This window comes from Zeugodacus cucurbitae, chromosome 5, assembly GCF_028554725.1.
Source record: "Zeugodacus cucurbitae isolate PBARC_wt_2022May chromosome 5, idZeuCucr1.2, whole genome shotgun sequence".
Classification (NCBI taxonomy): domain Eukaryota; kingdom Metazoa; phylum Arthropoda; class Insecta; order Diptera; family Tephritidae; genus Zeugodacus; species Zeugodacus cucurbitae.
Window position 1 is genome coordinate 51,414,765 of NC_071670.1, and position 16,741 is coordinate 51,431,505.

A 16,741-nucleotide genomic window follows, 5' to 3' on the forward strand; every position below is an offset into this window, starting at 1 on the left:
TTATTTATATCAAGTACTTGGTCCAGATGGACACGAGTTCCGTAGACCACAATAGTGTTCATGAAAGAGAAAATCTTCAAAAATAATTCTGATTTCATGATTATTGAATTTTAAAGTAAAAAGCTGTCGTATTTTTCAGTTTTTAAAGTATTTTCAGTGAGTCCAAAAAAGAAACAAGAATTGAGCTGAATTTTATTCCAATTATTGAAAGAAGACTGACAACTTATTTAAATGGAAGGTCAATTTAATTTCAGCAATCGCCTAATAGTATGCTTATACGTTGGAAAAGACAATTTCATGACGTCAGAATAGCAATGGCTTGTCAGGGAATAAGAGTTGAGAAATTAACATAATTTTCATACATTTGGTAACAATTTTGAAGTATTTGGATAAAATATGAAATCCTTAATTTTTAAATATGAGAAAATTTTATAAAGTCTTAAAACAACAAAAATTTTTAAAAAAATAATTAAAATATTTACTAATATTTAGCAATGAAAATATTTATAATTGAAAACTGGTTCACAACTTTCCATAAAACCACTTTAAACACTTCAGATGCATCTAACAGTTAACTCTCGCCGGCGAAATGAAAAGTAATGAACTGAAGTATTTAATTCCCGCAACAAATGCAAAATGCAGTAATGCGCTATTAATAAAACAGCCACTCAGCATAGCGGTAAACAAAGTATACAAAACATTATCAAATTATCAACTACCTGATTTATTAATAATAATAGTATTAAAATATTTCAACATCGCCGACGGAAGTGAATCCCTGTGTAATAAATAGGAACTGTGCAATTAATTAAGTAAACAAATTAGTAATAGACGCGTATTTAATTTATTTGTTTACAACTCAAAATAAAACAAACACTACATAGTAGACATTTGTTGAAACAACCGTAGTGATCTTATCAAAAGGCATAAATTAATCAAACAGTACCCCATACACCCATACACACACAGACAGACATAATGAACCATCATCAACACTCAGCGCCTTTTGTAGCGCCAGTGCGAAATTGCTAACAACAACAACACTTAGCCTTTAATTGAGTTAATATTTATTTAAAGTAGTTGTTGTTGTTGCTTGCGGTTATTTTTTTACAGTTTTCTTTACTTAATGAACAGAGCAATTATTACATTCTTTCACACCTTCGAATTGCTTCCGACTGTCCGGTAGGTACTGTTAGATACTTTAATTTGCTGCTTGTGAAATAAAATGTTGCTGTTGTTGTTGGCGATGTGTGAAAAAAGGCATTGAGAAAAAAATCTATGGCAATGCAAATGTGTGTGTGTGTTTGTATGTAATGCACAGTGTAAAGAAAGCAAGAGCACTACAAGTCGTTGGGAAGTCAGCAGACCTTCATGGCGATTAGAATGCCAGTTAGCAAAAAAAAATATTTTTTTGTTTGTAAGTGAGAAATTGTGCACACATACACGCATGCAGTACTAATGGAATTATTAATTATGTGATTTTTGTTTTTCTTTTGCGAACCGCAAATGTGCCACTTCCGCAACAACGAAAGCGCTGCTGTGATGATGTTGAAATTGAAAAAAAAAAAATTAAAATTAAAATAAAAAATTTGGTATTTGCGGCAAGGACTTGCTATTTACTCAGCTGTTGCGCTTATTATTTATTGGTCAATTGATAGTTTTTGCTACATTTGCTCATTTTTTATGATTTTGTGTGTGTGAGTTTTTTTTAGTTTTATCGCTTACCATAGCTAAGGTAATTGCATTTCAATTAAAGTTCCGCAATAACGTCTCACGTTTGCTGCTGCCAGTTTTGTTTTCGCTTTTTTTATTGTTGTTGTTTTACGATTGGTATGAGTGCCAAGATGTTGCCGCGTTGCTTTTATGCTTTATGTATGTCAGGGCCGCACGCAGGGAGGTGTTTTTGAGGGGTCAAGTGACCCTTTCCACAGATTTTCGTTTACAAGAAAGTGTACTAACTGATTTTAAATGAGTGGGCAACTTAGTTTAAATTAGTTGGAAGAGCGGTCTTATGAGTAACATCAGTTTTATATTTGAAAATGCAAGTATGCTTTAAAATTGATATACTTTAACAATAACGGTACTCCAGCTTTTGGAAGACCCTACATTTAGGTTTGAAGCACATACCGCCCATCAATTAACTTATTCGGAATCTGAATAACTGATTTATAAAACATAGGTTAGGTTAGGTTACTCTGGCAGGCTAAAAAAAGCCACACATAGACCAATTTTGGTCCTTTGCGATACCAGATGGATGGAGGAGTGTTATAAAACATAAAAAATGAACTAAAATGTTTGCTATAAAATTATTTACCATAAAACCCGAAATAAACTGGACTGTAGCTTTCAAAACCTTTAATAAAAATGTTAAATATGTTTAATAAATAATGCTTAAATATATGTAAATGTATTAGTAGTTCTGAGGGTTCTTCTTCAAACAGTTTGTGCGTAATTTATTACACTGCTTCATCGACAAAAACAATTTTTAGGAATACTTTATAATTCAAGTATTTAATAGCTTAGCACATTTTCATCTGTACAGAATTGAAGTCTCAAAATGAAAAGAGTTTTAGGCAAATTAACTGAAGATAAGCGACCTGATGGATAGATAGTAGAATGAAGTATTTTTTCCTCTTTCTTATACAAAACCCCTCCTAAGCAAAATTTTTACTCACGCCCTCTTTGTGTATATACATATATTTGTATGCCAGTTACGCTGGTCAGTGAAACTTTTCGACCTGCCGCGAGCTCTAAGCTATAAACAGTTACATATATATTCATAAGATATTTATATATATCTACATTACATAAATATACATATTTGCAATGCACATCATTTAACGTTAATGCTGGCTATTTTTAAAGTTATATATGCATTTTTGTAAGTCTTCAGTTATTTTCGTACAATTTATGGACGTATGTCTGTATTTATAGTATAGCCAATGTTCAATGAAGCATATTTTGTAATGCCGAAAAATATTTAATTCCCTTCACTTTGTGTGGGGCTATTAAAAAATTCTATTTATAGAGAAAAAATGTAAAAAGCAATCAGCTGTGACGGCAGTGGAGGCAATTAAATGCACAAAATATATAAGAAAATATATATAATACATACGTAAGAGTATCAATGCCATTTTTTGGCGCTGATTGTTTGTAACTGTAAAGCTTAAATAAAGAGGAATGGTGGAGAATGGCAGCGAAACATGAAGTAGGCAGTTGTGTATTCGCATAAAAGAAATGTACGAACTGTTGAAATATTCTTTAACGGTCTTAAAATCTGCCGTTATTTATATTCAAGTTTAGAAAATATGTAAATCGCGAATAAAAAGCTGTAAAGCTATTGTTAAACAAGTCATGAAATATATGAGACACATTTAATCGAAGCTGGAGTTATGAACAGGTTCTGAAAAGAGTTGCCATGCTAGATATTGCTTGTAAATATTATTAATATTTTTTATTTGTCACATGAAAAACTGTTCCAAAAACTATACTTAAATCTCATTGTAATGAAAATCAAACTATCAGCATAGAATTCAAAATAAAACCAAAACAAATCACTATCATCGCCCACCAAATATTTCGTGATAACGAGAGCATCCCAATTGAGCAGCAGACCAAGTGAAAGAATAAAAATCACAGAAAAATTCAACTATTTGGCAATAAATCGCCATATTTATGGCCAATAAATACTACAATGGCTGCGCCAATGATGGTAAAAAAAAGCCCGTTGTCGGTCACAGGAGTGCTCGTCATCACTAACGATCGATCTGGGGTATGGGTAATCAGCTGACATACGCAAGCATTTGCGAAATTTAGGAGGAATTTTCATAATCGTAAGGTATGAAATAAATTAGCGCATGCAACGATTAATTTATTATTATTTCGCACTTTTGCGCGCATTACCAAACGATTTTGCTGCTGTGATTTTGCTCTGATTTCGTTAAAGAAATTTTAATGAGCCATAAAATATACGCCACGTTCTAGATTTCTTTTATGAAGCAGGTAGAAAAATTCAAAAAAAGCAGCAGTGATCAGCAGTTTTTTCAAGTGGCGATAAGTGGCGTGTAAAATATGACATGAGCGTGGTACTTTGAGTGTGGTCATATAATATGTGGTGTGATGGCCCTAAGGTGATTTCACTTGTGGTAAAGGAATTAACATTTTTTGCATAAATAAGCATACTATTTATTGCCATATTATGCTAAAGAATGTTTTTTGAGCGTCAGTGCGTCAGAATGTCTGTAGAAAATATTAAATAGTTGATTCGTTTCTAACAAACTTGAATGAAAACTACGAAAAAATGAAATAGTTGATAAATTTTAATAATCTTCAACAAAAATGACGTAGGTTTGATAATGTTTTGCACGAACAAAGGTAAAAAATAGTTTTTAAACAGGCCCTGGTGTACAGTTACTTATAGTTTTTGTCAGCAATTGTTTTGAAGTAAACCTGAATAGATGCTAAAGGTTGCTTATAAATGTTACATAAATCTGTTGAAAATATTTTTTTTTTTTCAAAAGAAATTTATATCATAAAATTTAGGTCTACAACTTTGCTTTCGCCGTTTTCCAATAGATGTCTCTAGGGTCATGCACTGGTCGATTAAAGCGATTTTTTTTATATCGATCTTGGATATTTGTGTCAACATTAACCCAACAAAATATTTGTAGAGATCTGTTTGCATCCCAAACTTATTCTCAACTGAAAATGCCACTTTTTAGCCGAATTCTGGACATTTGCGGTAAATTTTGCTTTTCTTTTTTAATTCCAAAAAAAGTGCGGCTGAGGCTCATTGACATTTGTAACCGTTTTTATACAAAAAAAAAAAATTCAAATTTACTAACGGCAGAAGCAAAGTTGTAGACCTCATATAATTTTATTTGTTTTTTTTAATAATTAATTTACATATTTATAAGTTAAAATTATCATATCAGTGATCATCCCTTTCTTCCATCTATATATTTCTTTCCTCAAGCGTAGTAATACCAACAAAAACTATATATGTTGATATAAATAATTAAATTAGAGAGTTTAATTAACTATTTTGTAATCTTCCTCTTATTTGTTTACTCCACCTTATCATTAGTACTCACCTGATTAGACTAATTGACCAAGATGTTTCGCTTTGGTGATTCCCATCAATTATTTACGTATAAAATTAACGGCTACGAATATCACCCGTAATAAAGAAAAGATCTGCAAAATAAAAAATAATAATTTATTAGAAATATATATATTAATTTTATATAAGGGATTTAAAAAATAATTTTTCTTATGGAATTTAAAATCGATATTAAAAAATCTACATTTTACTTAATTTTCTCAGATTTTTTTTATACTCTGAAGCCTCGCTTTTTGAAACTTAATTTATATAATAAACTGACATCGTTTCTCACGCCTTGGTATATGAATCAAATAAGCAATTGGCATAAATTAGACTGGCATAAGCAAGTACAAAGCAGGACAAATCGTCCAGACAACTGTTATAATTATGATTCAATAGAATTTGAATAACAAGCCGTTATATGTACCAGCAGTAAAGAGACAGTCGTAATAAAATGGAGTTCGAATGATAAGCATTTATATCAGTTTGACGAGCATAACAAAAAACTGGCATAAATGAAATAATCTGACATACATAGTCAAGTAGAAATTGAATAGCATCGGTTATACCAGCATGGCAAATCTAACACACAACTGGCATAAATATAACATACTGACATAATGAAATATAAATCGAAAAGCAAAAAGTTTAGACAAACTGGTCGAATAAACCAGTTTGTCTAAACGAACAGACAACTGGCATAAATAAAGAAACAGTTATAACCAATAGAGATTGAATAGCAATTAGTTATACCAGTCTACTGAAGTATATCCAGCCTCCATTACATTAGATTCAACTAGATATCATTCTTATTGCTTTCATATACAAATTTCTTGACAAGAGCGCTACGGTGAAACCTAGTGAGCTGTAAACAAATATATATTTCACATTTATATAAATTTACATATTTAACTAAATTTATTAACTCCCTAAATGCGTTAACAACTAGTAAATGCAGGCGCATCGTTTGTAATCGTTAACAGAAACAAATGAGCCACCATTTCTCCACAGATTGCCTATAAATATGCCTGCATGCATATGTGTGGGTATGTCTACTAATAAACTTGTAACTAATAACTTTGGAAAATTCCAACAGCACTACACAACGTTTAATGAAATATATATATACTCATATGTATACAGTTAATATCTAGTTTTAACCGGAAACAATCGGAAATCAAATCGTACAACAAACGTTGCGCCGCAACTGTCAACGGCTAACTTGTTTGTTTGTCTGTCGGAAGAGCCTCCAAATGGCGAACGTACGTACGTACAGTGAAACCTATTAAGTAGCACTCATCTTTATTGCAGTTACAGAATGTAAACAAACACACAGATATATATGTATATATACATATGTGCATTTTACAATGCTTCATACATCAGACTTGCATTTGAATAATTTGCTCGTTCAATATTGTGACGATCGTGGCATTTTATTATATTTTGTGAGATTTTTTTTTTTTATTTTCATTATTAATTTTTTATTAAAAATGAAATAGTACATAGCCGTGATAAAAAAGTAACATAATTTTTGATAGTGCTATCGATTGCTGTGCGGCGGCACTTGTAATGTCGTTATTCTTTGCGCGATCGTGTTACACGACAATCGACAGTCATCGATCGTCGATCACTTAGCCACTTGTAAGTGATTGTTATGCATGCAATTTCTTTGAATCAATGAACTGGAAAGATCACGTGAACACTGAATTGCATTGCCGTCGCTGTTGTTGAGAGGCAGACGTGACTGTGTCTGTGCGTTAAATTGATCTGCATAAATCAGTACGTTAGCGGCTTTAGGGCAGAAACTTGGGTGTAAAGGGCAAGCTACGGGTGTAGTAATGATGTTCAAGCTTAAATTAAGAGCATAAAAGACACTTGTAGTATTTTTTTATATTGATTATTATTAGCTCAACGCCGATTAATTGCAAGTAATCGTTACCTATTGTAATTGTAATTGCATTGGTAGACAAGTAAATCAATAAAATATGTGTGTATATTGAGAATTTTTAGATTTCATATAAAAAATAGCAGAAAATATGAGGAAGCAAAAGCATATCTGCCTATTTTTCGTGCTATAATGTCAAAACTAACTCTATAAGTACCAGGAAGATCACATACAATTCGGAATAAATAATTTTAGTGATACAAAAGTGCTATTAAGCGCTGCAAAAATAACTTCAATTAATCCAAATGTATTTACATAACTTTATATTTCCTTAGAAATATGCAATTAGTCGAAATTATTCGATGAAAAAAATATTTTAATTGAAAATCAAGTAGATTAAAATTTTTGTTATTTCTTTTCGCTCAGACCGAGCGAAGCAGCCACATATCCGCTATAAATTTGTAGACGGCTTAAGTTAATTAACCAACAATGAAATACAATCGAGTGTTTTTTTTTAAGTACAATAAAGTCATTAAGAACAAGTAATTGAAATTTATGGATTAAAAAGTGAGTTATAACAAGATTAAATCGAGCAAAAAATAATGTTAAGCAGAATTTTAAGAAGTTACAAACGAATATTTATTTGATACAGATAGGCAGATAGTAATATAAAATAGTTCAAAACTGCGAATGAATACATTTTTTTTGGAGTATAACGGTACTTTGCAGTAAATTTGAAAAAAAAAAAATGTTTTTTTAATTTTTTTTTAATAAAAAAAAGCTTCAAAAAAATTAATAAAAATATTTTTTAATAAAAAAAATAAAAATATAGAATTGTAAAATATAATAATTTTTTTGTCTTCGTTTTTAATAATTTTTAAAAATTATTTGTTATTTATTTTTTTGTTTTTTGGCCAAATTCCTGCTGGTAAAATTTTTTATTAATTTATTTTAATAAAAAAAAGCTTCAAACAAATTAATAAAAATATTTTTTTAATAAAAAAAATTAAAAATATAGAATTGTAAAATATATTAATTTTTTTGTTTTCGTTTTTAATAATTTTAAAAAATTTTGTTATTCATTTATTTATTTATTTTTTTTTTTTTTTTGTCAAAATTCCTGCTGGTAAAATTTTTTCCAGTGTTGTAATCTCGCAATAATTTTTTTCTGTACTTATTTCCCTTTATATTTTCATATTTGAAACATTTAATTCTATATTTTGCTCAAATCAACAGCCGTTTCTTTAATTATAATATTAAAAAAATAAAAATAAAAAATTTACAAAAAACATTAATATTTTTTGACAGTAATTAATTTGAAATCAGTAGCTTGTGCAAATGTCAACTAGATTTATTTATTACAGATAATTGCGTTTTTTATAATCAATTTACTTATTTGGAGCAATAAAATTCGACTGCGATAATTCCAGTTGCGCGCACGTAGATTTGTGCATTCAAATGTAAATTACAAATGCAATACAATTGTGATTGTAATTACGTACTTGTATATTTATAAATAAAATTAGGGCAAAAAATATAAAAGCTTGTTAAAAAAGGCATGGAAATATCGCATGCGCTTTCGCTTAGGAGGGAAAATGTGTTGTAATCTTCTAGAACACACGATTGTTAAGCGCTTTTTGAAGTTGAGGGTAAATTACAAAAATAATTTTAAAATAATTTAAAAAAATTAATAAAAATTTAAATTTAAAAATATAAAAAATAAAAAAAACAAAAATAATAATATAAAAATATTAAAAGAAAAATTAAAGAAAAAAATTTTAATTTTTTTTAAATAATCAAAACAAATCGCACTTCAGAATCTCTCCCAAAACAACAAACATCTCAAGTACCATAAGATAAATAAGAGTATGTCACATTACAAAGCAATTTTTGCCAACCTGAAATCGGTAATTCATCAGCTTTGCGCTCTTGAATATTTGTCTGCGTCATTAGTTTTAAGCAGCTTTGATTTTTTAGCACATTTTTTCCTTTTTTTGGTCATTAAGCATGTTCATTATTTACATTATTTAGAAATATCATTATTATTGTTATACAAAATTTCGTACATATGCTGCACGTATAAATAAACTTAAGCGGTTTAAAAATATATATTTCCTAAGCTGACTTTATATATTTATATGGTATCATAAAAAGTCACCTGATTGATTTTATAGATTTTTTTGTGAGGCAAACAAAAGGGTTAATTAATTACCATTAATGATTGAATTGCGCATCACAAAATGCTCAGCGTTTCGAAATAACGAATTTTGCCACGCTAATTTATCAAACAAAAAATTATAATAAATAATAGAATTTGCATTTTTTCAGCAATATACTGTTATATACAGTGTTTTTTCAACAAAGCGGATATTATAAAAACGCTATTTTTATTGCAGGTTCTATTCAAACGTTGATTTATTGTAGTTAAGCTTTTAAGTCTCTGGCAAAATAGAACTAATTGCATAATGTTTTTATAAATTTTAATATTTTCATATATTTTTTCAATTAATGCCCGGTTTTTTGCGGTTTATAGACAATATATGAGAATATAAATCATTTTTGAAGTAGACAACTTTTAGGCGTGTGCGAAATTTAAATAAAAGTGCTATTAATAATGTATTCAGCAGTAATCTTATATAATATAGTTATTAATATTATTTTTCAAAATTTCCAATTCCTCATAATCCTCATTTTTACTTTTATAGTATAAAATATAACCAAAAATTAAAAATCTCGCAGCTATATAGGTGCATACTTTCGGGATTTCATTTAATATATTTTTTACTAAATAACTCTATAAATCATTTCTTCGTAGGGTGATAAGAATTCATAAATACTAGCGTGGCTTATCTCTAGTATATTATGATAAGCTACAAACAGTAGTGCTAAAAATTAAAGATACACTATTTTAATGCCATAAAATTAATAAATTATACGCAGTAGTTGTTAATGAGGTAGCAGCAATATTAGTTATATTTTTCTAATTAAATTTTGAAACGAAATATACATAAAAATCAAAATAGCAAAGCCAAGAACTCATTCTGGCAGATAAAAACTATTTTTAAATTTTTTTACCCAACAATTATAGAATTTCCCAGTGATCCTCACCATGATCAACTTGTACTATTTAAATAGAATATTTTTAAATGAAGAAATTAGGCCAAAAAATATTCTGAAAACTCATTTAACGGAAGGTTTTTGGTTGGGAAAATTAATATGCTAAAACTAATTATGAAATGATCAGTGATCTTAATACAATATACAATGAGTTATATTCCATATACAATATTAAAGTCAACTCATTTTCAACCTTAGCCTTTAGCTTAGACCTTTCTTCCGAACACTTATAGAATTCATAAAAACAACTTCAAAACCCGTAGCTTTCAGCTTAGACCTTTCTTTCGAACATATGAAGGTGAAGTAAAAACAGCGAAAGCGATCAGTGATCGCACCAAATTCATAAGTGATCCGCATCGCTAAAAACATATTTAAATGCTTGAAAGGAAAGATAAAAGAATAGTCACTGAATTACATACTGATATGCATAGAATAAGGAAAATATTTTTCTTCAATTAAGATCAAAAAGTGATCTTCGCAGTGATCGTGTATAAAAAATACAGTTTTGTAGTAAAAAGTGAAAAAAATCAGATCTTATGGGAAAATAATAGATAAATTACAAAGAGTTCAGAGCTAAAAAAAATCTTACGCATCGATTTCAAACTCCCTGTTGAAATCGTAAATTCTTATTTGTATATGTATGTATGTATATGCAAATATAATTCTAAGAAATCATTAACTCACTCTCTCGCAAGCAACTGAATGTGTTAATTTGCTGTTTAACAAGTTTTATTTGAACTCATATAAAGTATATGTAAGTATGTATGTACAACCACCCGCCTAATTATGCAAACTGCAAGCGAACAAATGTGCGAACTCGTAAACTACAATGTTTTATGTGTACATATATGTATGTTTTTATGGTTATTTTAATAATGTACTGCATATTTAAAAGTCAAGCCACAAAGGCTTTTTTGTTTCTAACGATTTAATACACAACTTTGTTTACATAAACTCATTATCACTTCCGCATAACAAGCGATTAGCTATGCATTGGTATATTGATTATTTACTGTTTTAGAAATAATAAAAACAAAAAACATTAAATTATAAACTTTGTATTGTATTTTAAATATGAGTTCAATGCATGCAAATGAGTGGTGGGTGATTAACATGAGAATGAAATCAATTGTAGATTTGTATGTGCTTTAGTTGATTTGGAAATTTATATTAAAAATGTTTAATTCATTATTTATATTTATTGTATATGTTTATAGTTAGTTGCTGATGTCAAACAGTGTAGCTCCATTTAGCATTTGTAATTTATGCAGTTAAAAAATGCTGTGCCACATTTGAAAGTTGAATGCTCTAAAGCGCCAATTTTCATATAAAATACAATTTTAGTTTATTTAAATTTGTTGCTCTTCTTAGAAGACGATAAATCAGTAATTTAAGCAAAATAAATCAGAGCTACAAGTTAACATCAAAATAATATATGAGTATATATTCGTATAGAGTTTAATAAGCATGTCTTCAAGCGCTTCTACATAAATATATGTATATGCATTCCTCATTAATATTTTATAGTCCACTATTTATTACTATAATTTCTTAAATTTTTGTATTTTTCGTTTGACTTCATTAACTACAAAAAAAAATTAAAAAAATAAAATAAAAACCAAAAAAATTCAAATGATGTTAGAAAACCCCACAATTTCTAGTTTTATCCAGTTTATGCCGGTATAGCACACATTTTTCGCTCGCCCAAATACATACAAGCATATATACAAGCAGACAGACAGACATACATATATACCGTATGCATATTGTATTTCACATTTCTAGTTTGTACGCGCATTTGGTGTTGTCTTCAATGCTTTATCTATAAAGCAGCTCGTTTTCGAATTGGGCTTTTACCAACTCAACTCAACTCAAGTCAGCCCAACCAGCGTCTACAAGAGCCGCCAAACTGTGTTGGCTTGGCTATCACATGACGTTGTGGCGCTAAGTATAACTTAAAATACTTAACTCGTATGCATGCGTCGTTGTGTGTTTATATAAATCCGAATATAAATATATCAGCTGTCTTCTACGGCTGACGGCTTGTTGGGCCAGTTATTTGAGTATGCGGTCAAAAAAATAGCAATAAAAATCGAACATTTATTTAGTTAGTAAAGCAGTCGCGTCGCTTATTTTGCGTTTTCGATTTTTAAAACCTTTTCAACTGCTTTGCGGCTTCTTCGCTTTTGTGGTTCATGCAAATTTTCTAGTTACGGCCATCGATAGGCGATTGGCCTATGCAGCTAAAAGTATTTTGTTTACGCGCTTGTTGACTGTTTATAGTCCCTGTGTATTATTAACCTTTCACTAAATTGCTGCGTTATATGCTAATAAAATGGTAGATATATTTATATGAAAGTTAAAGGTATTTGTAAATATTTGGAGCAATATTTTGTACAAAGTTTATGGGAATCCCCAACGGCAAATGTATTATTAATATATATTTTTATAAATTGCACGTCAAATATATGCAAATTTTGAATTATAGTAATTAAAGATTAAATTAGTAATAAATATTTATGAACATATTACGTGAGAATTTTGATATAAAATAATGTAAAATATAACAATATTGTAAATATTATTTGAAAAAATAATTATGAGACTTTATTGCTGGTAGAAAGGATAAATTTGTATATAAATTGTAGTTAGATAGCCTAGAATTGTTAAACATATAAGTTAATAAAGTTTTTTGAAAATGTATATTATAGTATGCTAGCCAGTTTTCTAAGTTAAATATTACGAAATACTTTTATATCCACTAAAATCAAGTGAGATCTATCAAATTCTGGCTAAATCACTTGAATGTCCACATATATAGCATATTTCAGTAACTTTTTTTCGTTATTTGTTAGTTTCGAATCCTAAATGTATGCTTTACTTTATTAAAAAATTATTGCCTACAATTAGGCGGTCTTAAGAAATATAAAAATTGAATAAACAAATATTTCCAAGTCCCACACCACCTATATTGATATCATAGAAAGGTTAAAGCGTAAGAATTTCATTTTCCAAAAACTAATTGGTCAGAAGATATTGCCACATTTTCAGAAAATTCATTTAAGAAGCTTTGAAGCTATTTTTTATTTAATAATTTAACTAAAATATTGTTTCAAACATAACATTTATTTTAAAGTTTTCTAAATTATAATAAAATATCAATAAACCTTTTTCTATATTTGCAAATATCAAAAACGGTGCAAGAAATTACTTAATTATAACGTTTGTTCCATAGCAACACCCTTTATCCCTTTTAAACGTTGAATTTCAACTATTTGTTTCCAGTATGTGTGGCAAACATGTTGCCAGCAACACAAACTTCTATCTGCAACATGTTGCTAAACACATCAAACTAGTTGGCCATTCTTATTTCGAAGTAAAAAATAAATTTCGTGCATGATTATCTAGCGTTGTTGTCAGCAACATCAAAACACCCATCTGCAACATGTTGCTAAACACATTAAACTAGTGTGCCATTTATACATTTCGCAGTATAAAATGCATTTCGCACATGATTATCTTTCACGGCATTTCACTGACGATTTTAACAACGAAATATATATGCACAAACAATATTACATATAAAAGTATATAGTATCTAGCCTGTCTGCTGTGTATTGTATGTACCTGTGCATAGAGACGCCTTGCAAAAGTAGGCCAAAAGTGACGCGGCTGATCACGTTTTCGCGACAGCGCCAACGTCACTCCGGTATCTACGCGGTAAGCGTCTTTATACGCTTTTGTTTGTGTTTCCTACTCAACTCACTAATGAATGCCACCAACCAATGAAATTTTGCCAATATTCGATAATGTACTTGTGGGTGCACAAATAGACTTATATGATTATGGCCAAATGCTGCAATGTGTATGTATTTCGTGAATTTTTATTTTGTTTTCATATTTTTTTACTATTCGCTGTGTGCTTATTGTATAAGGTTTCATGTATTTTTTTTTTAAATGTTGATTTCTTGTGGCTGTGGATTCTTCAAATTATGTTATTACTATAGTGTGGGCTGTGGTGCTTCATTTCCTGGAGTTTAATGAAGAATAAGAGATATTAACATAACACAACATATGGCAACACTGCTTGCAGAATACTTTTTCAACAACTTTATCTTTTTATATTAACTTTCGCAACTCCTAACTTGTTCCCGCTTTTTATCTCATTGCTCATCACGTTCGCACCCATTGCTCTTATATAAGTACCGCTATAACTGCCTGTCATATTGTATTGAAGAAAGCCCCAAACCCTACTCGCCTCTTGGCAGATCATATGATGGAATGACTGATTGTTCGTTCGTCTGAGTGTTACGTGCCTGTCCTCAACGAAGGTTGCACAGGTGACAGCTCCATAAGAACAACAAAACAGCAACAAAGCTACTACTGCAATAACAACAACAACAAGTTGTGTTTCAGCAATCGATAAACACCATAAAGTATTCACTCAATTTCAATACAATGGCTTGTTTCCATTTAAAAAAGATTTATTATCATTTTTGGTGTTGAAAGTTGTTTTATAAAGAATTATAAGCGCTTTGTTCCACTGAATTCCGCTGATATCACACTTTAAGTGTGGGTAAAATGTTCTGTGTGTTTAACGGTCATGCTGTTGTTAACTTCCTTAATGTTTCTGTTTTTAATTGGAAAACATTTTATTAAAAGTTGCTTGAATTTTCTTTCAGCTTTCGTTTACGATAAAGTTTCTGACATGAAATACTCATGTGAGCTAAATTTACGCATTTTTGTTAAGACATGGGGAATTTTTAGTGGGAAGAAGTCGAAGAACTTTCACAATTTTATGTTGTAACGAATTGCTTGAGTCGTGTAATTAAATGATCTGCTGTTTTATATTTTCGAACTAAAATATATTTCCTTAAATGTTTTCTATTGTATTGTATTATGAATAATTGGAGATAATGTCAAAGCTCACCGGTTAAAAAGGAGAATATTGTTGTTTTTTTAAAGATATTTAAAATATATTATGCAAAGAATAAATAAATTGCTAAAGTGCCATTAAACTTATTGTACGCAATAAAAAGAATAAACACAAGTAAGGTCAAAATGATGAGATGTATTTATACAGCAAACAAAAACTGCAAAGTCGGTATTTATTCAAGCCTAGGTCGCGTGTTGTGCAAATAAATGCAGTTTTCGAAATTATATGTGTATAAACTTTAACTCAATTAAGAATATGTAAATAGTAGTAAAGTTAAACCTCTATATCACTTACTTGCATATTTTTTAGGTTACAAAAAATGAGAAAAGTTGAAAATGAATATTTTCAAAAACAGTGGTAGAGTTCGTATATTGATTATATGAAACTATTTAGTTTAATTACACGATAATTATAATTTATATTTGAGCTGTTGTTCAGAAATAAATTATTGTTGTACAAAAAGGGAGATATAGCACAATCTAGATGTATTTTGCAATTTTCTTCATCGCTAACTTACTTCTAAGTCTTCAATGTGTGGACATTTAGTCACAAACACGAGTTTAAGACTTAGTGTTTATGCTTACTTTACTGTAAAAATAGAGAGTAGCTCCATAAATACCAAATGATATTCAAAACGAGTTTAACATTTTTTTTGATACACTCGGAGTTTGCGAATAGTGTTTAAGGTTAAACTCGAGTTTAAGACATTTTATAAAGGTTATTGCTATAAGCAAACGAGTATAACATTTTTGTTTTGATAAACTTCGAGTTTGCGAATAGTGTTGAAGGTTAAACTCGAGTTTAAGAAATTGTATTAAGTTTATTGCTATAAGCAACCATATTTAAATTTTTTTTCGTAAACCCCGAGTTTATTAGTGGTGTTTAATGTTAAACTCGAGTTTAAGCTACTTTTTTTTATGGTTGTTTATGTAAGAATTTAAAAATTGTTCAAAAAAGTTACGATTCACAAACTCTGAATAAGCAAAAATGATTTTAATGTTTACAAAATAGAGTAATTATCGCATAAAAGAGACTACGTCACCCAGAAGCGTGCGCCAGAAAACTAATTACTAACTTAACAAATGAACACAAAAACTGTCATATAATTAAAAATTTGCATTGAAATCATTTCCTTTCAACTAAAAATTGCTACACAGTGTATATGTTTGAACTTGCCGCGAAGCAAACTCAGTTCTGAAATGTTTAAAGCGTCAGCCGCCTGTCAGTCACAACAACGCGAGCACAAAGAATGCTTGTGACGTCATAGCCACAAAATTTAAGCTTAAATAACCCTTTATTATCTTGACACGCTGAGATTTTGTCTACGCAGTTGCTCAAATCTCTTAGATAAACAGAAAAAAACTAGCGCAGTGGCACCTTTATTTGGACACTGTCCTGACCAAAGCAACTCAAAATATACAACACATTCAAATAACAACAAACAAATCACTGATAACTACAACAACAACAAGAAAAAGAAAAATAACCATGAAACGTGTCATCAGCGCCACAAATTTGTAGCAACACTCAGCGGTGAGTGAGTTACGCTGAAATTGATAATATGAACTACAATTATTTGCAGAACCCATTAACAACAACAACAACAGCAACAGTAATGGTAATGAGTGTAGTGTGTATAATTTATAAAAAAGTTGTTGAGTTTACTGTGGTTTGTGTTTGCGGTTTTTCAGATGAA

At 29.6% G+C, this 16,741-nt stretch overlaps 1 protein-coding gene across 2 annotated transcripts in view; it reads right to left on the reverse strand.

The window, feature by feature from the left end:
- LOC105210641 (UNC93-like protein) overlaps positions 1-16,741 on the reverse strand; it is an 84,083-nt gene that overhangs the window by 48,150 nt on the left and 19,192 nt on the right. For both annotated transcript variants that reach the window (XM_054231375.1, XM_054231374.1), the window contains one exon: positions 5,094-5,196. The gene's annotated coding sequence lies outside the window, so the exon portion shown is untranslated. The remainder of the gene's footprint in view (positions 1-5,093; positions 5,197-16,741) is intronic.